Here is a 25582-nt window from a genome sequence, read left to right on the forward strand (position 1 = left end):
AGGTCGCATCAACGCTGACACCGTGGTTATAACCCTAGAAGGCAATTGCCGGTTTGGGCCCCTAAAGCTGAAGTTAGGATGGATGAAGCGCCATTGCACTGACATGGGGACCCTCATGGCTGCCTTGGTAAAGTATGTTGATTCTGATAGTACCAAGGATCCCGAGTCTGATGATGACAAGACAGGGTAGGGAAAGAAGAACAGCAACTCCAAAGGTCAGCAGCATCACTCGGCAGGTAACGGTAGCGGAGGCAAGCGTAAAGCGGATGGCAACATGGACTTCGTGGCTAATACCAACGCACAGGACAAGGGTCAGCGACGCAAGGGTAAACCGCCAAATCGCAGTGGAGCGCCTAACCCTAACCCGAACTGCTTAAATTATCTATTGAACCAGCCCTGTCCAAAGCATGGGACGAAGGAGGTGCCAGCAAACCACCTTTGGAAGGATTGCTTCATTATGCAGGAGTTCAAGAATTCTAATGCTTTCCGGTATGATCACGGCTCCGGCGGTGGCTCAGGATCCAGGTCGGGTTACGGTGGAGGAAATTCCGGTTCAGGATTAAATGGTAATCCGGGCGGACATAACAATCAAAATAATCAGAACAACCAGGGTGGTTACAACCAGCAGCAGCAACAGTCAGGTTACCAAAGCAACCCAAAGCAGTTGAATAGTGGGCAGTACCATGTTTTCACCACTAGCTTGGACAAGCGAGACCGGAAGGTTCAGAGGCGGGCAGTCAACTCTGTTGAACCGGCCTTGCCCCGTTATCTACGCTGGTCTGAACAACCAATCATATGGAGCAGAGAGGATCACCCTCCCCAGGTTGATAATCCGGGTAAGTTGGCTTTGGTGGTGGTGCCTCAGGTGGGAGGTTACAAGTTCACCAAGGTGCTCATGGATGGAGGGAGCAGCATTAATATCTTGTACTATGAGACCTTCCGTCGTATGGGACTAACAGATAAAAATCTCAAACCGTCCAATACGGTGTTCCACGGTGTGGTACCTGGCAAGTCAGCATACCATGTTGGTAAGATAGCTCTGGAAGTGGCCTTTGGAGATGATCATGATTCCAGGTCGGAAACATTGACGTTTGAAGTGGTGAAAAATCAAAAGTCCATATCACGCCCTGTTCGGGCGACCGGCCTATGCCAAGTTTATGGCACGACCCTGTTATGTGTATTTGCAGCTCAAGATGCCGGGTCACAAGGGGACAATAACGGTTCACGGAAGCCGTAAAATCGCTTTGGAGTGTGAGGAAGGAGATGCGGCCTACGCAGAGTCGGTTTGTGCCACCGAGGAGCTGAAGTATTATAAGGACAATGTTGATCCGGCGGACATGACTCCACTAAAGAAGCCAACTACGGAGCATGATCCGGCCCTGAAGTTCAAATCGGCAGCAGAAACTAAGCTTGTTGACTTCGTACCTGGCGATTCGTCCAAGCAGTTCAGCATCAGTACCAACTTGGATTCGAAATAGGAAAGCGCGCTCATCGAGTTCATCCGTGAGAATCGGGACATTTTTGCATGGAAGCCCTCTGACATGCCAGGTGTACCGAGGCAACTCACTGAGCACACCCTTAATGTGGATCCTAAATACAAACCGGTGAAACAGTTCCTCCGCCAGTTTAACAACGAAAGACGCAAGGCGATTGGAGAAGAGGTAGCCAGGCTCTTAGCAGCTGGCTTTATTGTTGAAGTTTTTCACCCTGAGTGGCTTGCCAATCCGGTGCTGGTCCTTAAGAAAAACGGCACCTGGCGCATGTGTGTGGATTACACAGATCTTAATAAGGCTTGTCCAGCAGATCCTTTTGCCCGCCCCTGTATTGATCAAATTATTGATGCTACGGCGGGTTGTGAGTGTTTAAGTTTTTTGGATGCATATTCTGGCTATCATCAGATCAAAATGGCAGTTAAGGACCAGGAGAAGACGGCATTCATAACTCCCTTTGGAGCCTTATGCTATGTGTCTATGCCCTTTGGGCTCAAGAGTGCCCAGGCAACTTATCAATGGTGTGTACAAAATTGTCTTCACAAGAAGATTGGCCGTAATGTACATGCTTACGTGGATGATATCGTGGTTAAGTCCAGGGAGAAGGAGACTCTGGTTGACGACTTGAAGGAAACCTTTGATAACCTGATGACGTACAAGATGATGCTTAATCCGGCCAAGTGTGTCTTTGGTGTACCGGCAGGCAAGTTATTGGGTTTTCTGGTGTCCAACAAGGGAATTGAGGCTAATCCGGAGAAGATCACAGCCATCACCTCCCTGGCTAAACCGAAGTGTATCAATGATGTTCAACACCTGGCAGGCCGGATTGCTGCGTTAAGCCGGTTTATCAGCCGCCTTGGGGAGAAGGCAATCCCTTTGTATCAGATGTTGAATAATACGGATCAATTCGTCTGGAGTTCTGCTGCTGATGAAGCATTTGAGTACTTAAAGCGGCAATTGGCCAATCCGCCTGTGCTCGCCGCTCCCATTGACAAGGAGACGTTACTGCTATATGTTGCTGCTAATGCTCGTGCGGTTAGTGTGGCTATTGTGGTGGAGCAAAAAGAGGCAGGCAAGGAGCATCCGGTTCAACGTACGGTTTATTATATCAGCGAGGTACTCATTGAGTCCGAGCAAAGGTATCCGCATTGGCAGAAGCTGGTATATGGGGTTTTTGTGGCAAGCCGAAAGCTCAAGCAATACTTCCAAGGGCGCCCCATTATGGTGGTCAGTTCTGCTCCCTTGGGGGATATTATCTAGAACCGGGAAGCGACTGGCCGGATTGCCAAGTGGGCTATAGAGCTTGGGCCGCACGGGTTGAAATATGTGCCTCGGATGGTGGTTAAGTCTCAAGCACTTGTTGATTTCATCAATGATTGGACGGAACTGCAAGCACCTGAAGAAAAGCCGGATCACACATATTGGACCATCCATTTTGATGGATCCAGGCAATTGTAAGGCTCGGGGGCTGGAGTCGTATTAACTTCCTCACGAGGTGATAAGTTTTGTTACGTTCTCTGCTTAATGTTCCCTTGTACTAACAATGCAGCTGAGTATGAAGCCTTGCTCCATGGTCTCCGAAGAATGAACCGAGGAATGAACAATGATGGCAAGAAGTATCACTGCATCAAGAATTCATAAGAGAAGGTGCAATTCTCATGACTCTCCTGACATAAGGAGGCAACACTCCAAGGTAGAACAGAACAAAAGCTGGATTGGCATTCTGATCTGTGGAATACAACTGCTTTGACCCAATCCCAGAGATGGATGAGGTACTGGAGTTTGTTTCTCCTAGTCATTCCGGAATAGAATGGCTTGACAGACCACAAGAATAATAGGCATCGATGAGCACAAATGCACACATACTCTTGACTATCAATTGATAGAAGATGGTCGGGATACAACTGAAGAGGAACAACTCGAGGAACATATAACTTTCTGAGTTGTGGATGCATAGATTAGTATGTCGAACCAAGTTCGACATGTTTCTTCCGGATAACCCATGCAGAGAGGTAGGACTGGCAGAGTCACAATTATGAATGAGAACTCCTCAAGAGTACTCTGATTGTGATCTTTTGGTTCAAATAACTACTGCCATATTGGCTCATGGTATTGGAAGAACGATATACCACAGACCTCGAGGACTATCACAAGGGTTAATAATATCCTAAAGGAACTATCAAACACTATCAACATGAGGTAAGTAGGGTGAATCTCGGGTTCAAGAACCCATGAATAGAATACCTACCACTACATGGCATCACGGGATGCTTTTGAGAATAATGGCCAGAATCACACACTGGGGATACAAAACATGGCTAGATCACTAGGTGACTCACTAAAACACCTAGGGTCATAGTAATAGCTCCAACATATATGTCGAGGCAACAGAGTACCTCAACTCACCGATTAGTGTGATTAAACTGGCCCAAAAGGACATCGAGAATGGAAGGAAAGGGTTTGCAAATGCATCAGACTATGTAGAGACCTGGCATGACTCGGACAGCATAACGGCTGTAAATGCTCGAAAAGATTTGAGACATTCTGCAAAAATGGTGGCATAACCACTCAACATCACAATATCAAGGTTCCGAGGCCAGTTATGAATATATGGAAGTAGTAGGAAGTGAACTAAGGCTTGAACTCAACAATCCTAGGCAACTACGGTTTAGTAACACGTCATCCTGAGAGATAGAAGAGAAGCCTAGTTCTTAAACCCCGTAGAAGAGAAGAGGATGACTCAGATCAGAAGGACATAAGGTAAAGGAGTAAAAAGAGCCTTACGTTCCCTTCCACAAACAATTCCCTTACATAGCTAAAGCATTTCTAGACTCGACTTTGACCAGTTTGGCTTGGTAATCCTACAGGCAGTCAGGCTCTGATACCAAAACTGTCAGGACCCCGATTCCAAGTCACATCGATCTAGCCGATAACACCTCATATCACTTTGCGGCCTCACGCACGGTATTCCCACGGGTGTCTCCTTACCATGGCCCGGGACCGTTTGCGCCTTTTGGCTCACGTATATGATAATGTCGCTAGCATCCATATGATAGAGAACCCGGGCCGACATGGCTAGTCGTGAACCCAAAGCGGCACTAACCTATGGGGACAGGCATACTGGAATCACATCGAGCATGTCGGTCAGCAGCGTGTGAATCCGGGCTGTAGCACTGGGCTAACAGGACTCCGGGAACCCGGGCTGTAGCAGGCTAGGCAGGACTCCGGATGTCACCGCGTGACATTTCCCCGAAGGGACAGACACAGGAACGAAGTGAAACACATGTCGGCCAGTCAAGTGATCTGAGCAGTAGTGCTGGGCTAGCAGGACTCCGGTGAACCAGGCTGTAGCGGACTAATATGGCTCAAGGAAGCACTGGACTACATTTCCCCATAAGAGAGGCTGCCAAGGATAGACAACTAGATTGTCGGATCCCACACATACCAAGCATTTCAATCATACACACAATATGCTCGATATGTGTAAATACAACATGGCATCACAACATAACTCTACGACTCAAAGTATTTATTCATTAGGCTCCGAGGAGCGAGATATTACAAACATGGGCCTTATGACCCAACACACAGAGCATACAAGCAACAAGCACATGCGGAAGCTTAACTTGTCTGAGTACAGACAACTACAACTGAAGAAGGCTGAGAAGCCTGACTATCTACCAGATCCTGTCAAGGGCACAAGATCGTAGCTGAGGTATCAAGCTAAACATCGAAGTCCATGCGGAACTACTAGTGAGACTGACGTCTCTCTGCAAAACATAAAATAGGCAAACGTGAGTACAAATGTACCCAGCAAGACTTACATCAGAACTAGCTACATATGCATCGGTATCAACAAGGGGGGGTGGTGGAGTTTAACTGCAGCAAGCCAGCTTTGACTCAGTGGCTAACCTGAACTACGACTGCAAGCAACTCTTTTGAGGTGGCGCACACGAGTGCACATATTCACCATTCAATACACCACTATGGATCCGCTCCCGTCTCCCTACGAGAAGGCCATCCATAGCACTCACACTTATCTTGCGCATTTTAAAGTATCCACTTTCACTTGTCTATGAACTGTTATAGGCAACCCAGAAGTCCATTACCGCGGACACGGCTATTCAAATAGATGATGTTAACCCTGCAGGGGTGTACTTCTTCACACACGCTCTCACCACTTACCGCCGTTTACACGACATGTACTCGGCAACCTTCAAGCGGAAGCCCAACGAGGGTGTCGGCCACAGCCTACCTAAACACTCAAGTCTCTAGTCCAGGTTTATCGCCTATCCAGGTTCCATCCGCAGGGAGTCCGGCCGAGGTTTCCACATACGGCCCTGAACGATGTGAACAGGGTTCCTGAGACACCAAACGAGCGTCCGATACACCGTGCCACGATGTATCTACCGCAACATAGCCCACCCCTAGGGTCAGTGCTACGCACGGCCGCCAACACATAACCTACAAACACCAGAAACTAGTTGCAACTCCTGGACAGAGGACAAGGGTGATCAAGAAGCCGAGAGGGTCCATTGCTTTCGGGCCCAATGCGTGGTAGTAACTGTTTCATGGATCACAAACAAAGAACTCAGTTCCTAAGGACGGTTTCAATGAGACAACCCGCCATGTACTCCTACATGGCCTCTCACCGCTACCTTTACCAAATCATGTTCACACACTTAGCTCACACACAGTAGGACATGTTGATCACTGTTCCAATTCATCCCCGATGAATCAGACCTGACTCAACTCTAAGCAGTAGCAGGCATGACAAATAAGCATGCATGAGTAGGCACATCAGGGCTCAAACAACTCCTACTCATGCTAGTGGGTTTCATCTATTTACTGTGGCAATGACAGGTCATGCAGAGGAAAGGGGTTCAACTGCCGCGACATGTAACAGTTGAATCGTTGTTGTCCTAATGCAGTAAAAGAGAGCAGGAGCGAGAGAGTGGGATTGTATCGGAATGAACAAGGGTGTTTTGCTTGCCTGGCACTTCTGAAGATAGTATAGCTCTTCATCGGTGTCATTGAATTCATCGCTGGATCAACGTCTACTAAGGGGGGGGGGACAAACACCGGCAAACAAGAGGGAACATAATCAATGCAATGCAACAATATGATGCAGGCTATGACATGGCAACATGAATGTGTTTTGGGCTAATGCAAGCTAGAACAGATTGGAATGAGTCCATTTGAACCAAGGATTCAAATGCAAACCCATTTCATGAAATCATATTAGTGCATTAACTTGTTTCACCTAAAGAGCAAGGTTAAAGTGTTCTAACATGCATGAAACCAGTACAGATGGATAGATTGAATTTTTCTGATATTTTTTCATATATAATTTGTTTGATTTGGAGTTACGGTTGAATTACTATGAATTTTTGAAGTTAGCACTATTTTCTGGAATTTTCCTGTATAAGAAAAAATCCAGAAAAAGAGTTATTGCGTCAGCATTGTGTCACTATGACGTCAGCGGGTCAACTGTGGCTGACCAGGTCAAACCTGACCAATGGGACCCACTGGTCAGTGACTCAGTCCACTAACTGAGTTAGTTAGTGTTAAACTAACCCTAACCAGGCTGTTAGCAGGGCGGGCCCGCATGTCAGTGTCTACTTTAGTTAACTAAATTAGTTAGCTCTAATTAATCTCGAGTTAACTAATTAGGGGCTTGGGCCCACATGTCAGAGGCTAACTAAACTAACTAAATAAATTAACACTAACCTGGGTTAATTAGCAGGGTTGGCCCCACGCGTTAGTGACCCAGGGTGGTCAAACCCTGGTCAGACGGGGTCAAACCCCCGGGTCAACTTGCCGGAGTTGACCCGTGGCTCGTCGCCGGCGAGGCCGAGACGGCGGAGGGGCTCGGATTTTGCCCTCCGGCAACCAAATTAGCGGCCGAGACCACCGGTGCGAAGCCCAGGCTCTCGCGCATCCAATGGAACACGCAGGAGACCATGGGATGGCCGGAGGCGACGACGGCGTCAAGGTCAGCGGCGGCCGGAGCACGGGCTCAACGGATTCGTCACTACGGTGCACGGTTCGATCCGCGGCTAGGCGCGTTGGAGTGCCCTCGCCGGCGCGCGTCATTTGGTGGTGCTAGCCGGGCCTGTGGTGGCCGGAGGCAACAGCTACGAGCTCGGCAGCGGCGGCCGGCGTTCGGGTGCAGGTGGTACGGCGGCTACGGCATGCAACAGAAGGAACGGAGAGGGGGAGGAGGTGCAGGAGCTCACTGCGGTTGCGACGAGGCCAACGGCGAGCTCGGGGAGGAACCGGAGCGAAGCGGGGCGGCGAGGGGATCTCCGGTGGCCGAAGCTTCAAGACGAGGTCGGGGGAGACGATGCGGGGCTTCCGGTGTCGTGTGAGTCGGCGATGAGGAAGAGGGAGTCGCGGCAGACCTCGGGAACAGCTCGGAGAGGCGAGTGGGTGGCTGTGGACGCCGTGGCTTTGGACGGCGGCGACGGACGCGTTCGGTCCGGGCGAGAGAGAGGGAGCAGAGGAGAGAGGGCCGTGGGGGAGAGTGAGCGAAGCGGTCAGCGGGATCGGGACGGCACGCGGGAGTCGTCCACGCGTCCAGGGGCTCGTCGGCAAGCAGGAGGTGGCCGCGCATGCGTCGGGCACACGCCCGCGTCCTCCTGGCGCGGTGGAGAAGATGACAGGAGGCGCCAGGTGGGCTGGGCCAGCGAGCTGGGCCGGCTCCATGTAGGTGGGCCAGGTAGTCCTTCTCTCTCTCTCTTTTATATTTCTGTTTTCTATTTTTTTGCAGTATGTTTTGACTTAGTTTAAATACTAAAACACTTTATAAAATTCTGCAAACTTTTATGGGCACTATCTGATTTAAACCAGAGGCCCTCACCAAGTTTGAGAATAATTGGAGCTAGCAAATATTTTATAAGAATTAGTAGCTCCAATTCAAATAAGTATTAACTTAAATCAAAGGCCCAAATAAATATTTCTGTGATTCCAAAAATATTGGTTTGAATTTTACCTCTTGCCAATATTTCCAGAAATGAACAGGAACATTTTCTTGGGTTTATTTGAAACAATTTTTAATGTTGATCATTTTTAGAAAAGATTTCTGAGGCTTTCCACTTTCCCCAATTCAACTTTTAGAAATATATACATGATGCATGGATGCTTGTGCAACTAGTTACAACCAATTCTAGGGCTGTGACAGGCTTTCCACACAGTATCATCACAGATAATGGTACCAATTTGTCCAAGGGTGCCATGAAGGAGTTCTGCGAACGGGAGCACATCCGGCTTGACGTTTCATCCGTAGCGCACCCACAGTCCAATGGTCAAGCAGAAAGGGCTAATCAAGAGATCTTGAGAGGCATCAAGCCCCGGCTTATGGTTCCTTTGCAGAGAACACCAGGTTGTTGGGTAGAAGAGTTACCATCTGTGTTATGGAGCATCAATACCACACCCAACAGATCGACAAGATATACACCATTATTCATGGTCTATGGAGCGGAGGCGGTTCTCCCCAGTGATATCCGTCATGACTCACCTCGTGCGGCGGCTTATGTTGAAGCGGACAACGAGACAGCACGGCAAGACACTTTGGACCTGTTGGATGAAGAATGTGACATAGCAGCCGCCCGCTCGGCGATTTACCAATAGGATCTTCGTCGTTATCACAGTCGCCGAGTCAGAACCAGAACCTTTCAGGAAGGAGATTTGGTGCTTCGGCTCATCCAAGATCAGACTGATATGCATAAGCTATCCCCACCTTGGGAGGGACCTTTCGTGGTCAGCAAGAATCTGCACAATGGGTCATACTATCTGATCGATATTCGAGAGCATAAAGACTCACGTACATCAGAGGAGGAGACCAACAGGCCGTGGAACATAGCTCATCTTCGGCCTTACTATACTTGAGCCATTGGCTCTACTTATGTACATATTACGACGATGTATATATTATGATTAATATAATAAACCAGAACCTCAGCTAAAGCGGGGTATCTGTTCTTTTACATCATGTGTGGTCACACAGAGTGTTTCTAAAACGGCCTCCGGTTTACCCCTTGAGTTAGCTTTTCAAAGCATCATGTAATATCACTTGGGGGCTTGGTCGTGTCCGAACCAATGCAACACCTTTTGATAGGCAAAAGCCACCAGATCACTTGGGGACATGGTCAAGTCTGAACCAGTCACGCCTCTTGATCGGCCTAAGGCCACAGAATCACTTGGGGGCTTGGTCGAACTCGAACCATTGCCATGCCTCTTGATCGGCATAAATGCCACGGTTTCATTTGGGGACCTGGCTGACTTGAACCATAGCTACACCTATCGGGAGCTTGGTCGTGTCCGACCATGGTAACGCCATCTGATCGGCTCAAATAAGCCTCCTTTTGCAAACGGTTTTATCATTGCCTTTGCTTCACAATTTTCTTTGATAGATATTTCTTTCTTTTTGTTGCGTTTTTTAAACCGACAAAGTTTTCAACCGGTTCAAACTGTCAATTGACGGAACACGGTCCATTTTTAATCCGGAGACTATTTGCCCGGTTTGATTTTTTATAAACATCCTATTACGGAGTAACACGGTGTTTTATTATAACCCGGCATGGTTTACATGGTAAACCGACATTATATATATACAGGAGCTGCTATCTCCTCCAACAGTGTGGGTTTATAAACCTCCGCTTCAAGATTGGCCAAGCCAACTTCATGCCCAACGATGGCAGGTATTATGTATCCCAAAGATTTGATCATATGCTTAAATTTCAGATATTTTGATTTCATATATGAAGACATCATACTCCGCCTGACGGTACAACCGCAGTGGCACTTTAAGATTTTTTTATTGCAGAAAATACTTTGGAAAGTGCATCACCCAAAGGAAGAACAAGTTGCAGTAATTATGCACGAAGGCATATCAAAATCAAGAGTATCGGCTAGCCTATTACAAGGCAACACGGTGCCCAAAATAAGATCATTGTTTTTTTGCAAAGGAGAAGCAGTTTAAACCAGCTTCCGGTTCAAGCTTGGTCACCAGCCTGGCCTGATGGTTGTGGGTCATCCCGTGCCGCTTCAACTTCAACTTCTCTACCCAGCGGCTGGAAATCAATAGTTGTCGAGTCGATTCCCATTAATGCTTGAAAGACAGCTTCATCATGGATCAGCAACGACGGTTCAATATCGGGAGCGTAAGTATGCTTACGGATTGGAGGGATAAGATTTTCCGCTTCAGGAATTGGTGCAACTACTCGCTTGTTTTGGTTGTCATATTGGGCTTGATAATGCGACAAGTCTGCTTCTTCAACCAATTGACAAGCTAGCGGACGCACCTCCCGGTTTATTGCTCGCAGATCCGCTTCACCAAACTCTGACCCGTCTTCCTTCAAGCTGGGATAGCCCTGAGCCGCTTCAACAGGATCAAAATCCGGCACCCAAGCTTTTGCCCAGATTAAGGCATTGATCGCATCGGTTCGAGCAGCAGATTTCTTCAGCTCTTCAACCCGGGTAGGAAGCATTGACAGTCTCTTCAGAGTGTCCTGAATCAAGGTGGGCGCCGGATTGTTGTAGGATGCAGCAGAGATGATCCGTTGTGCACCAGTGTACAGGTTCGGTCAATGTGTAGGCGGCTTTCAATTTCTTCCTACATCTGACCCCAAGTGACCAATGTGTGTCCCTGAAATATTACAAAAGGTTAACAAACCGGCAGCTCTATAAGACAGCCGAAGCAATCCAGAAATCAAACCAGCTTACCAAAGATAGCAGCGGTCATGGCATGCACTTGCCACTTTATGCTGGTCAGTTCTTCCACCACCGGTTTCAGTGCAGCCTCGGCATCTTCTGCTCGTTTGGTTAAAGCGGATTTTTCAGTGGCCCAATTCGCCCGCTTCTTCTTGAAGCCCTCCTTAAGCTGTTCCATGGCGCTTAAAGCGCTGGTTAATTCCTCTTTTGCTTTGGAGGTTTCAGCTTGTTGGGACTTCAGATTTTCTTGGAGATCGGCGACTTGGTTTTCTTTTGTCTTCAGCTCAGCCTGCATACAGACAGTTATATAATTCAGCAAGCAGTGCAAGAATTGAAGCACCAACCACATAACAAGTTATGCACTTGGCGCTAGGGGGCTAATGCCTATTTGATCTTCATATTTCACTTGATTATAAAGTCCTAAGATCAATACAAGTATTCAACTTGGCACTTGGGGGCTAATGGCTATTTGCTTGAATAAATTCTGATGCGGCAATCTCAATTACTTAAAGTCCCGGTTTAACTACACTAAGTTAAACCGGCCCTTGGGGGCTACATCAGCGAATTCCGAAGCATTGGGATTTATATTAGCAAGTCCCAGTTTGGATGAAGATTCTAAACTGGCCCTTGGGGGCTAGGAGAGTTAACAAGATTGAAATATCCAAACAAGAAAAAGTACATGAAAGTTACCTCAAATTTCTCTTTCATCATATTCACCAGACCAGCTTCATAATCACAGCTGGTATACAGCCGGTTCAGGTAGCCAGAATGAAGATCTTGGGCATTCAGAGCAGCATAGGTCGCCAAGTCAACATTCCACTTGCCTTTGCCCATGGCAGCAAATTCTTCTTTGGCGGTATGCTTGGATAGAGCAACAGGATTGCTGGGCTTTGTACGGCCAATACCAGTAATTACAACTTCATCATCCTTAGCATCACCGGTATGCACTGGCGCGGTCGGTTTGTCAGCAGGCTGGGATGGACTGGTGGATCTCCCAAACCAGATGGGGCTTGTGGGCTGGTTGACAGGGCCTGAGGCGTCAATAGGCCTTTCTTCAGCAATAAAATCATCATCCTGCTGTGGTGTATCATTGGGTATATCTTCATGAATAGCCGCTTCAAGATCTGGTGTTTTACCCGGTCCAGGGACGGTGTCCTCTTCGGCCGCTTTATCCAGGCGAGCCTTCTTGCTCGGCCTAGGCTTGGCCCTGAAAGGAATAACAAAGTCAAATACAGCATATGTTACAAGGTGATGTACTAGAAATATTATGATAAGTATAGCTCAGCCAAGCACCGTTTTGAGCGGTGGCAGCTGAGTAGCCGATGACTCGCCAGAGGATGAGTGGGAAGTAACCTGATAATCGGAGTCAGATGGATTAAAAGGTTGACGAAAACAGCCCGCTTTAGAACAAGCACTGACAAGCAAATTAGAGACCTCTGAACGGCGTTTCCGAACCGGACTGTTCGGTAAACCAGTGGAGGTAACTACCTGGCCGCTGTGCTGGGTTGTGCGGCGAGCTTCGTGATGTTGGGTCTTCATAAGAAATTTGGGATCCAAGTAAGCAAGAGGATGAGAAAATTTAACCTTCCGGTTTGCCTGACGGATTTTTAGTGAAGGCAAAGGGTCTGAATCAGAAGAGAGAGTAATTACCTCTGCAGCATCAGCATGGCTGGCTTTGGCATCATCCTGACAAATATCATCATCAATAAGGCGCATGAAAAATAAGCCAAGTGAGACAAGCTCTACCTCAAGGTCCGGATTACCCACATCATCATCAGGGGCCGGATCAGAAGATGCAGTGGTTTTCTTCTTATGAGCAGGCTGTTTCACGACTTTAGTCTTTGTCCGGGTTGGTCGTTCCGGTTTGTCTGTTTTTTCTGGCTTCTCCTGTGGAAGTTTCTTGCTCCAAAACGGATCATTACCCTGTTTAAATAGACATTGATATTAAACAATTACCAGATATATCAATAACAGGTTCAGTAAAAAGAAAAATCAAACTCTTACAGCTGGCGGTTTGTTTGTGGCACAGAAGGGAAGCAGGCCGGTTTGAGCACAGACGTGTTCCGGTTCATTCAGCATTTATCACAGCCTCTGTGATTTCTTCGTCGGTGAGCTGGATGTTAGCATGTCGCAGTGGGTCATCAACACTGCCAGTATACTCGCACATCAAACCGGAGCGCTGACTAAGGGGTAGTATGCTCCACGATATCCAACAGCGAGCGAGATCAACACCTGTTAAACCGTTGGCCATGAAGGCTCTAAGCTTGGACAGTTGAGGAGCGTATTTGCTTCTCTCCTTGGCAGTCAACCTTTGCGGAAAGGGGTGTGTATTGCTAAGCCGCTTCGGACGAAAGCCAGGCAAAGGATTTTCACCAGCAGGGGAGGTGTCTTTGCAATAGAACCATGTTTGATTCCACTCTTTGGGATGGCTGTGTAGTTTGGCGTGAGGGTATGTGACCTCTTTCCTTTTCTGAATCGCCACACCACCCAATTCCGTATTGGAACCGTCAGTAAACTCAGTGCGGCGATTTAGATGGAAGCAGTCTCTGAACAACTCAACTGTGGGCTCCTCTTGAAAGAACACCTCACAGAGCACTTGGAAGTGACACATGTTTGTAACAGAGTTGGGGCCAGTGTCTTGTGGGCGGAGTTGAAAATCGGCCAAAACATCCCGGTAAAATTTAGAACCGGGCGGCTTAAAGCCCCGGGCTAAGTGATCTACGAAAACGACAACCTCTCCTTCTTGAGGTGTGGGAGGGCATTCTTTGCCAGGGACCCTCCAATGGATGGTGTTTTTGCTGCCTAAAGCGTCGATCAGGACTAAATTATTCAGTTGAGTCTCTGTGACGCGAGAAGGAACCCAGTTGCACTCATATACTTGCTTGGCCATGATGAAATCTACAAGATTGGTGATTCCGGTTCAAGAATTCATTGATTAAAGTACACTGGTATGTACAATGTTAAACTGGAGACAACTCTATCTAAACCGGAGTTTTATGAAGCAACAGCATCTAGCGGTTCAACAAGGGGACTAATGGTATATACTAGTTTGTTAATTTTTTCTACACCAAGTTAAACCGCCGGATCTAAGCATTGAAACAGTTGAGATTGCGGATGGGTAAGTGTACAGAAACAGATTTCACAAGATTTCTATACAACGACGAATCTAAAGCAAGTTCAGGAAAGAAGGAAAATATTCAAGGTTCAAAAAAGAACAGTACCGAATCAATGGGCAGAGATACAGGTAGATCTATGGTCTTGAGGCATGTCAGTGAAGGCGGATGCTAAAAACTACCGCTACACAGAGCAAAGGTTCACAGGTTCATCTAAGATCTATCATATGAGTACGAAGTAGACGATGAACACTGAAGAACTTGGAAACCCTAGAACGGATCTACGAAGGAAAAGGTGAAGAACTCACCGGAGCCGAGGAAGAAACAGAAGGTCGCCGCGATGCTCTGGTACAATCAGGGTGATGCAGCGGCCAAGGTTGGAGCAGAGGTCGTCAACGGCGGCGGAGCTCCGAAGCTGGACGAAGCGGGGAAGATGAAGCAGAAGGGCACGAAGGGGAAAAAGAAATGACCCTTCGGTCCTATTTATAAGGCAAGGGACATGTGTCAGGCGCGAAAATCAGGGGACCGTGGGTTTGGAAACGAAGCTGTCGCCTCAATTGTCGCAGACCTATTAAACAAAAAAGGTATCATGGATAAGTTTCTTTATAACAGGCGACGTCACGCCGGTTTACAACGACCAGAGAAGATGACGTCACGGCAGTTCAACAAACTACAAGAAGATGTTGAAGATGAAGTTTTTTGCTAAAGGATTGACATGAACCTGTTCAAATCAATCTGGGGCCTAATGTTGGGGATATTACTACTGGGCATAAACCGGCCTATCTAGGCCGGGTTAACTTCATCAGTAGTTAAGTAGGTTAAATCCCATGAAGGTAGATGAGGGCTTAAAGCCCATGATCGGTTTAAGGCCTGTAGCCGCAAACCGGCGTCGGTATGAAAACTTGTATTGTAAGTTAGGAATAAGTAGAGACCAAACCGAACACATATATGAGCCGTGTTGGGACTCTGTGAACCAACGGGCGTTACCCATGTATATAAGGGGACGAGCCGGCGGCGGTTCAAGGAGAACAGACGACAACTCGAGACTTAGGCGAAGCTTGTTTGCTCCCTAGTCATCGAAACCCCATCAATTCCATCACAACTAGACGTAGGCTTTTACCTTCATCGAAGGGGCCGAACTAGTATAAACTCTCTTGCGTCCCTGTGTCCGCTTTAACCACTTCAAGCTAACCCATTGCGATGGCTCCACGACTAAGTCCTTTCACGAGGACATCTGCCGTGACAAAACCACGACAAGAATGATTTTCTTCATCATATCCGCTAGGGATATCATATTCTTCACCAAAAGGAACAAGGTTCTTCGATGGCATGTTGAGATTGGAACAACATCGATTGGATTTGCAAATGAACTTGTCATAGGCTTCATCTTCTTCGGAGCTGAAGAATCTGAAGCAGCCGATGCCTTCCTTTTCTTCACTGTTGCATGCTCTGCAGCCTTGGTCTTCATCACATCTGATGCAGATGGAGGGATCGGATTTGGTGTAGGTGCAGGAGGAGCAGAGGAATCTGGTTGATTTTCTTCAGGCACAACGGATGCAGTTGCCCTGACTTTTTCATTTTCTTCAGGCGCACCACTAGTGGATGCCCTGGCAATTTCTTCAGTGGCTGGAATGTAGTCATCAGCCCTGGAACTCACATTTTCTTCAGCAGCCTGATTTTCATCAGCGGTGCTGGCATGTTCTTCAGTCGGCTGAGCAGATGCTTCAGCCTGAGGAATTTCCTGTTGCGTTGGGGCAGCAACATTGGAAGTGAAGTTATCTGCAAGTTTCACAAAATGCACCTTGGCTCCGAGCCAATCAGCGCGGTATGCGTTAAATTCATCACCGAGTTTCTTGATCTCAGTTTGAATAGTGACAAGTTCTTCAGTTGTCATAGAGATAACATTTTTCTTCAGATAACGCTCCTTCTTGTACTACGCTTTCTTGATCTGTCTGGCCTTCTCAAATTTCCATTTTTCTTCTTGAATGAAGTGGGTCAACATGTCTCTTTGGCCAGGAGTCAGCTTGAAATCAGGCATGGGAGTGTTGGGGTTCTTGTGCCAAACATCAATGTATTCGAGGATCAAGTTGGGATCCAAAAGCAGTGGCACATCTGTTCCCTTGGCTCTAGCAGCCCTGACTTGCCTATCTCTGATGATTTCAGCAAGTTCATCATCATCAGCTTCATCTTCTTCAAACATCACTTGGAAGGCAACTGCTTCTTTTGAGGACTAGGGCAAGCACCTCGTCTAGCAGTGGCCTTTGTCTTCAGTAGAGAGGGTCCCGTTGAGGAATTTGGCGCACCTGAGGAACTAGCTAAGACACCTAAGGCAATGGAGATGCCTGCAGTCCTTTGGCACGAGGCAAGATGCACAGGTGCTGAGGACTTTGTGGGAACAGCCGAGGACTTGTGAGGAGCTGAGGATTTGGGAGGAACAGGAGCAGCATGAGCAAATGGCCTTGAGGGCTTTGAGGATTCTGGCCGTGAGGGCATTGCTGAGGAACTTGGCCTTGAGGGCACTGTTGGTGAAGCATTTGACTTACGCGCAGGCTTCTTTGACATAGCCTTCTTCGGCTTGACAGCAGAGGCCTCAGCAGAGGCAGCAGCAGCAGAGTCTTCATTGAATTTTCTCACTGCTTCTCTGGCTTGCTTAGCTAACTTGGCTTGGCGCTTGGCCCATTCATCAGGATAGTCCTCACCATGCTTGAGGCTGGTGGGATCAGCTATTTGGCCATGTGCCAATGGAGGTCTTGGGCATGGAGGATTGAGTGCGAATTTCTTCATGTACTTGGGAGTAACATACCTGTACTCCCTCCACTCTCTTGCCCATCTCCTTTCTATCCTCTGTATGCGCACCTTGCGCTAATTTTTGTCCTCTTTTCCAAACTTGGCCTCATCAAGAGTGCAGTAATCCTTGTATATGTCATCAGGGATTTCAAATGTTGTGTTGACCTCAGCCCTCTTTCCTCCTTTTTGTGGCTTCTTACGGTCAGCCATTTTCTTCAGTTGAGGAATTTGAACAATTGAATTCTCTGAAGAAGTATGCAGCTTTTCTTTGAGGAACGCTGCAAATGAGTTAAGTTGATGAGAACCTAGAGATTCAGCAGCTGACATGAGTACCTGTGAACAGAGTATAGTTGCGAGGAATTTGGAGAGGTCATATGCGTTCTCAGAAGGTTTTATAAAGAACAAGTTTGAGGAATTTGACCAGATAAGTCTTGAAGAATTTCACTAAGTGTTCTTAGTCCTAGGTTCCAGAGTTGTACAGATCAAAAATCCGCACAATTGAGGAATCTTGAAGAGAAATTCGCAGCTTAGAGAAATGAATCAAGAACAAATGATGTGAGAGGTGTTTTAGTGCGTGAAGATATGAAGAAAAACACCTTTGAAGATTTTGTAGATAATCATTCGAATCAATGAGGGCAGTAAACGTAACTTTTAATTACCCTGAACGAAGAACATGACGAACTGGAGTGAGGAGATGTGAAGTTCGTTAGTGCGGATCTTCCATGCCCTAACTTGGCGGAGGAAGACAGCTACGGTGGCGGCGGAGTGAAGATTTCCGCGGCCGGCATGAGTACGGTAGCGACGAGGTTGAGGCAGTGAAGCTCTTCCTCACCGGCGATGATGAAGTAGCGGCGGCGCTAGGGTTTGATAAGCTCGAGCTAGAGAGAGGACGAGCGGAGTAAAAGAAGTGAGGAAGGGGAAGAGGGGTATTTATAGCCATGGTGAAAACCGTTCGCCTGAAGAATTTGGACGAACGTGCCCCTGACCCTTCTCATTCGCATGACATGTGTCACCCACGTACTGAGAAGTGGAGATCATGTTAGATCGTGGGTGAGTGGATAAGTGTATCGTGGGATGCGGAACGGTTTGAGCGGCAAAGCCAAAAATTTGATAAGACAAGTTAAAAGCTCCGTTCGCAATTTCTTCAGCTGACAAGGACACAGTGAAGATTTTGAACGAGTTTCAAATAGAACGCACATGAAGAATTTGTGAACAGATTGGGTTGAGTATAGCATAGAGGGGGAAAGGGTCCGATCACATGCACTTAGCAGAAAAAAACCAACTTGAAGAATTAGCAATAAGTGAATGCTGTAGAGGACATAAACTCATATATATATATATATATATATATATATATATATATATATATATATATATATATATATATATATATATATATATAGCCAATGAAGAAAAATGACGGAAATAGTGAAGATAATGCAAAGTTGAAGAATTTGAACAACTGAGGAATTTCAACTTTTGGTGGTGGCGTGACCCACTGTATAAGAATGATGATTTCAGGCACCGCGTACAATTATCGTAGGGTTCTGAGAATCAAATTCTTCGTTAATTTCTTCACACTTAGAGTGTTATTCTTCATTGATTGAAGAAAAACGTTTCTTCATGTGTTGCACATCTAAGTCATCAATTTTGCATAAGTGTTAGGATGAGTGTCCTTTTCAAAGAACATTCGAAGATTCTAGGATATTTAGCTCACACTGCGACTTGCTAAATATCTTCTCATCCAAGGGTTTTGTGAAGATATCGGCTAGCTGTTCTTCAGTCTTCACATGCTCAATAGAAATGTCGCCCTTCAACACATGATCACGAAGAAAATGATGATGAATCTGAATGTGCTTAGTCTTCGAGTGCTGAACTGGGTTGTGAGCAATCTTGATGGCACTCTCATTGTCACAGAAGAGAGGCACATTCTTCATGTTAACGCCATAGTCCTTGAGAGTTTGCTTCATCTACAGCAATTGAGCACAGCAAGAACCAGCGGCAATGTACTCAGCTTCAGCAGTAGATAGTGATACGTAGTTCTGTTTCTTCGAGGACCAACAGACCAAAGATCGTCCGAGGAAATGACATGTACCAGATGTTGACTTGCGGTCCACACGATCACCAGCATAGTTAGAGTCAGAATATCCAATGAGATCAAAAGCCGAGCCCTTGGGTACCATAATCCAAGTGTTGGTGTGTGAGCTAGATATCGAAGAATATGCTTCATAGCCTTATGGTGTGATTCCTTCGGTGTAGCTTGAAATTGGGCACACATGCAAACACTAAGCATTATGTCTGGCCTAGATGCACATAAGTACAACAAGGAGCCAATCATGGAGCGGTATACCTTATGATCGAAGTCAATACCATTTTCATCAGTGCACAGATGGCCATTTGTGGGCATAGGAATTTTGACGCCTTTGCAATCTTGCATGCCAAATTTCCTCAGTACATCCTTGAGGTATTTCTCCTGAGATATGAATATGCCATTGTGTTGTTAACAAATTTGAAGACCTAAGAAGAATTTCAACTCTCCCATCATAGACATTTGATATTCTTCACTCATCATATAGGCAAATTCATCACTATAACACTGGTCAGTACAGCCAAAGATAATATCATCAACATATATTTGGCACACAAACAATTCACCATCATAAGATTTAGTGAAAAGAGTAGGGTCGAGTGAACCGGGTTTGAAGCCTTTCTTCATGAAGAATTCCTTCAAGGTGTCATACCACGCCCGTGGGGCCTGCTTGAGGCCATAGAGGGCCTTGTTGAGTCTGAAGACTTTGTCAGGATTCTTTGGATCTTCAAAACCTGGGGGTTGAGCAACATATACTTCTTCCTCAAGCTTACCATTGAGGAATGCACTTTTCATATCCATTTGATATAAAGTGATATCATGATGGTTAGCATAAGCAAGTAATATGCGAATAGCCTCAAGTCTAGCAACAAGTGCAAAAGTTTCATCGAAGTCAATTCCTTCAACCTGTGTGTAGCCTTGAGCTACAAGCCGTGCCTTATTCCTCACCACAAGGCCATTTTCATCTTGCTTGTTGTGGTAGATCCACTTTGTGCCAATGATATTGTGCTTGCGAGGATCTGGACGTTTGACCAGTTCCCAGACATTGTTGAGCTCGAACTGATGTAGTTCTTCTTGCATGGCCTGAATCCACTCAGGCTCCAGAAATGCTTCATCTACCTTAGTGGGCTCTGTAATAGAGACAAAAGCACAGTTCCCACAAAAGTTAGGTAAATGTGAAGCTTTTGAGCGTGTGAGAGGACCTGGCGCTTTGATGTCATTGATGATCTTTTCAACTTGCACTTCTTTTGCAATGCGAGGATGAGCTGGTTGTCGTTGAGGAATTTGATTAGCATTCTCTTAAACACCATTTTCTTCAATATTTTCTTCAGGTGCATTAGCTCGATGTTCTTCATGTTCTGGAATGAATTCTTCAGTAGATTCTTCAGTAGGAATGACATCCTTAGTAGCCTTGAACTTGATAGTTTCCTCAGGTGTTGGTTCATCTATCACAGTAGGTAGGTGCTCTCTTTGCGAGCCATTAGTTTCATCGAACCGCACATCTACAGTTTCAACAACCTTGTGAAGAACATTGTTGAAGACTCTGTAGGTGTGCGAGTCCTTTCCGTAATCAAGCATAAAACCTTCATGTGCTTTCGGTGCAAATTTTGAGTTGTGATGAGGATCTCTAATCCAACATTTAGCACCAAAGACTTTGAAATAACTTACATTGGGTTTCTTGTCAGTGAGGAGTTCATAGGCAGTCTTCTTGAAGAATTTGTGAAGATATACTCTATTGACGATGTGGCACGCAGTATCAATTGCCTCAATCCAGAAATGACGAGGCGCTTTGTATTCATCAAGCATAGTGCGAGCCATCTCAGCAAGAGTCTTGTTCTTGCGCTCCACGACGCCGTTCTGCTGAGGAGTGTAAGTAGCAGATAACTCATGAGTAATACCAAGTTCATCAAGATAGTCATCTAGACCAGAATTCTTGAACTCAGTTCCATTGTCACTTCTGATGTGCTTGATCTTCACACCAAAGTTGGTTGAAGCCCTCGAGGAAAATCATTTGAAGACTTCATGCACTTCATGTTTGTAAGTAACAATGTGTACCCATGTGTATCGAGAGTAATCATTAACAATAACAAAGCCATATTGAGATGCATCATTTGAAATAGCAAAATAATGGTTAGGACCGAAGAGATCCATGTGAAGCAATTCAAATGGACGAGTAGTGGTCATGATAGTCTTCGCTGGATGCTTGGCCTTTGTCAACTTCCTAGCTTCACAGGCTCCGCATAGGTGATCCTTGAGGAATTTGACATTCTCGATGCCGATGACATACTTCTTCTTCGCAAGCATGTGCAGATTCCTCATGCCTGCATGACCAAGTCGTCGATGCCAGAGCCATCCTTCTAAAGCTTTTGCAAGTAGGCACACGGCTGGTTGTGGTCCTGTAGAGAAATCAACAATATACTGGTCTCCTCTCCTAAAGCCTTCGAAGACTTTGGAATTGTCAGCTTCCATAACCACAACACAACGGTACTTGCCAAAGACAACAACCATATCAAGATAACAAAGCATTGAGACAGACATAAGGTTGTATCCTAAGGACTCAACAAGCATGACTTTGTCCATGTGTCGATCCTTTGTGATCGCAACCTTACCTAGACCCAATACCTGACTTTTGCCTTTGTCGGCAAAGATGATATGCTTCAGATGCGACGGAGATAATGGAGCATCCATCAATAGATTCTTATCACCAGTCATGTGATTTGTACATCCACTATCGAGGACCCACTCAGTGGCTTTGGGTTGATCATCCTGCAGATGAATTAGTGCAACTTACAAACTCATATACTTCATCAGTGAAGAATATGACGTCAATTCATCAGATCAATATCATCAACCAAAAGAATAGATGAAGTAGTATAAGTACGTGAGAACTGAAAGTTCATTTCTTCATGATTAGCCTGCGTCCTTTCAGGCATGCTCAGGTCTCCAGCAAATTCTTCATACGATTACGTACGTCTAGAGACCTGACCCTGCAGAAGAGATTAGTTCTTTTTCTTCACCACCCACATCTGAAGGGGTGGCAAAGAGTTCATCATTCTGCGAGCTCCATAAGAGAAAGGTGGCATAGATGACAGTCCATTTTGTTTCACATAAGAGGGGTTAGAGTAAGCATAAGAGTAAGTAGAGAAATTCTTCGAGGACTTATGGACATAATGATTTGAAGAATAATGCACAATTCCATAATCCTTGGATCTTCCCTGCAAGACAGACGGGTTAGCATGATGATGTTCATATGAGGACTTTGATCCTTTTGAGGAATATGATCCATGTGAGGAGTTTGGTCCGTATGAGGACTTGGATCCATATGAAGAATTTGATCTGGGGTTCCTATTCTTCACAGGTGGCGTCATGATGACATTCACCTGAAGATTTTCAAGGCATCTTTTTGGAACCTAGATTTTCTTCATAGGGGGACCGTTCCTACAGTTAGTGCCAACATATCTAGCAAATACTTCACCATTCCGATTTTTGAACAGTTTATAGTTGCAGTCAAATGATTCATCATCAGAATGAGGAGATTCACATGCAAATCCAGATAAGTTAGAAGGATCAACTGGAGGTCCCTTTGCAGCAACCCATGTAGTTTTGGGGTACTGCTCAGGCTTCCAATATGTACCATCAGCATTGAGTTTCCTCTCAAAGGCAATACCCTCTTTCCTAGGGTTCCTGTTGAGGATCTGCTTTTTATGCACATCACAAAGAGTCTGAAGCCCTTTGAGGCTTTTGTACATGCCTATCATGTACAATTCCTTTAGCCCTGCATCGTCAGTGATACTAGCAATGTCCTCAGATGAGGAATTAGTGATAGTAGAGGCATGTGAAGAATTTGAAACATTAGCAGCATTTGAACATTCAGGTGAAGAATTAGCAGATTCACGTTCAATGCATTTCAAACAAGGAGGAACAAATTCTTCCTGAGAAGCACTGATTTGTTGAGCAAGTAATGAATCGCGCTCCTTCTGAAGATCTTCATAACTCACTCTTAGCTTCTCAAGGTATTGCTTTCTTTGAAGAAATTAATAAGAAAGATTCTCATGATCAGATAAGAGAGTGTTATGATGACCTTGAAGATTGTCAAACCTAGTCTGAAGTCTCTGAAGGTTTTCAGTCAAGGCTTCAGTGCGATCCATTTCTTCACCCAACATATCAACACTTTTGTCCAGCATGTTTAGAACCTTCTCAAAAGCCCTTTGTTGTTTTACAGCAATCTTAGCAAGTTTAGAAAAGTTGGGCTTAAGGTTTTCATCAGATTCATTCTCACTTGATTCAGAGGAGGTATATTTGAGTACCTTGGCACCCTTTGCCATGAAGCAATAGGTGGGAGCGTAGTCATCATCGCCTTCATCAGCCTTGTTGGTGAGGTCATTTTCTTCAGTGTTGAAGATAGACTTGCTGACGAATGCAGTAGCGAGAGCTAGGCTCGCCACTCCATATTCGGACTCCTCAGATGTCTCATCTTCCTCATTTTCTTCAGATTCAACCTCAGAGTCCATTTCCTTGCCAATGAATGCCCTAGCCTTCTTGGAGCTGCTCTTCTTGTGATATGAAGACTTAGGGGATTTTGATGATGAAGATTTTGTGGATTTCTTCTTTTTCTTTGCATCATCAAAAATGTAATCCTTGTATTTCTTCTTCTTTGATTCCTTTTCCCACTGACGACAATCTTGAATGTAATGTCCAGGTTTCTTGCATTTGTGACAGAGCCTCCTCTTGTAGTCACTGGATGAGGAATCATTTCTCCTTGAGGGTCTTCCAAGGCAACCACGTCTTGAGAACTTTTGGAACTTCTTCACGAGCAGAGCTAGATCATGGCTTAGTTCTTCAGGATCACCAAGGCTGCTACCAGCGTCTTCATCTTCGGACTCATATACTGCCTTGGCCTTCAGTGCATGTGATCTGCCATAGCTCGAACCATAGAGATCCCTTTTTTCAGCAAGTTGGAACTCATGAGTATTTAGCCTCTCGAGAATATCAGCGGGATCAAGTGACTTGTAATCAACACGTTCTTGTATCATCAATGCCAGAGTGTCAAATGAGGAATCAAGCGATCTCAGCAATTTCTTCACCACCTCATGGTCAATGATGTCAGTGGCACCAAGTGCTTGAAGCTCATTTGAGATGTCAGTGAGGCAATCGAAGGTTTGTTGAACATTTTCATTGTCGAGTCTTTTGAAGCGGTTGAAGAGATTGCGAAGAACATCAACTCGAGAGTCATGCTGTGTTGAGACTCCTTCATTCACCTTGGACAGTCTATCCCAGATAAGCTTAGCAGTTTCCAAAGCACTCACTCTTCCATATTGTCCTTTGCTCAGATGGCCACATATGATATTCTTCGCTTGAGAATCGAGTTGCTTGAATCTCTTCACATCAGCAGCATTCAGAGAAGGTGTGACTGAGGGAACACCATTTTCCACAACATACCAGAGATCGTTATCAATTGCCTCAAGATGCATTCGCATCTTATTCTTCCTGTAGGGGTAGTCCGTCCCATCGAAGGTAGGACACCCAGCAGAGACCTTGATCATACCTGCTGTCAACATAACTAAACTCCAGGCGGTTAAACCAAAATCACACAGAAAAAGGGAGTACCTTGCTCGGATACCAATTGAAAGTGTGTTATATCGACTAGAGGGGGGTGAATAGGCGATTTTTATGAATTTTTCACTGAGGAATTTTCTGGTGAGGAAATTCCTTGGTGAAGAACTACTTGTAGCGGAATAAGTACTCAAAAGTAAACATAACAGAATACAAGCATAGTCATCATGATGAAATGAAGACAGGCATAGAGTACAGGAAGCGTAAGCACAGGATAACACAAGATGAAGACAAACTGACTGAAGAAATTGAACTGAGGAAATTGAGAAAGTCTTCAAACACAGATATGAACAATCACACAACACAGTTATGAGGAAATGAAAGAGTTGAGGAAATAGAACCAGTAAGCTTGGTGAAGACAATGATCTGGTAGAACAATTCCAACCGTTGTCTTAGTTGTACGTCTGGTTGGAGCGGCTGGGTATTCAAACTCGAGAACACACAGTCCCGGACACCCAATCCTAAACACGCAGCTCAGGAGACCAAGACCTCACCGTATTCTCCTTGAACTAAGGTCACACAGACCTCGTCGAATCACTCGTGGTAAGTCTTCAGGTGACTTCCGAACCTTCACAAACTTGGTCACTCGGCGATCCACAATTCCTCTTGGATGCTCTAGACCATGACGCCTAACCGTCTGGAAGAAGCACAGTCTTCAAAGGTAACAAGTGTCAGATCCACGCAGGATCAATCTATTCAGTGATGCTCAATCACTTGGGGTTTGTAGGTGTATGGGTTTGGGTTTTTCTTCACTTGATGATTTTCGCTCAAAGTCC

This window comes from Triticum dicoccoides, chromosome 3A (genome assembly GCF_002162155.2).
Source record: "Triticum dicoccoides isolate Atlit2015 ecotype Zavitan chromosome 3A, WEW_v2.0, whole genome shotgun sequence".
NCBI classification, from domain to species: Eukaryota; Viridiplantae; Streptophyta; class Magnoliopsida; order Poales; family Poaceae; genus Triticum; species Triticum dicoccoides.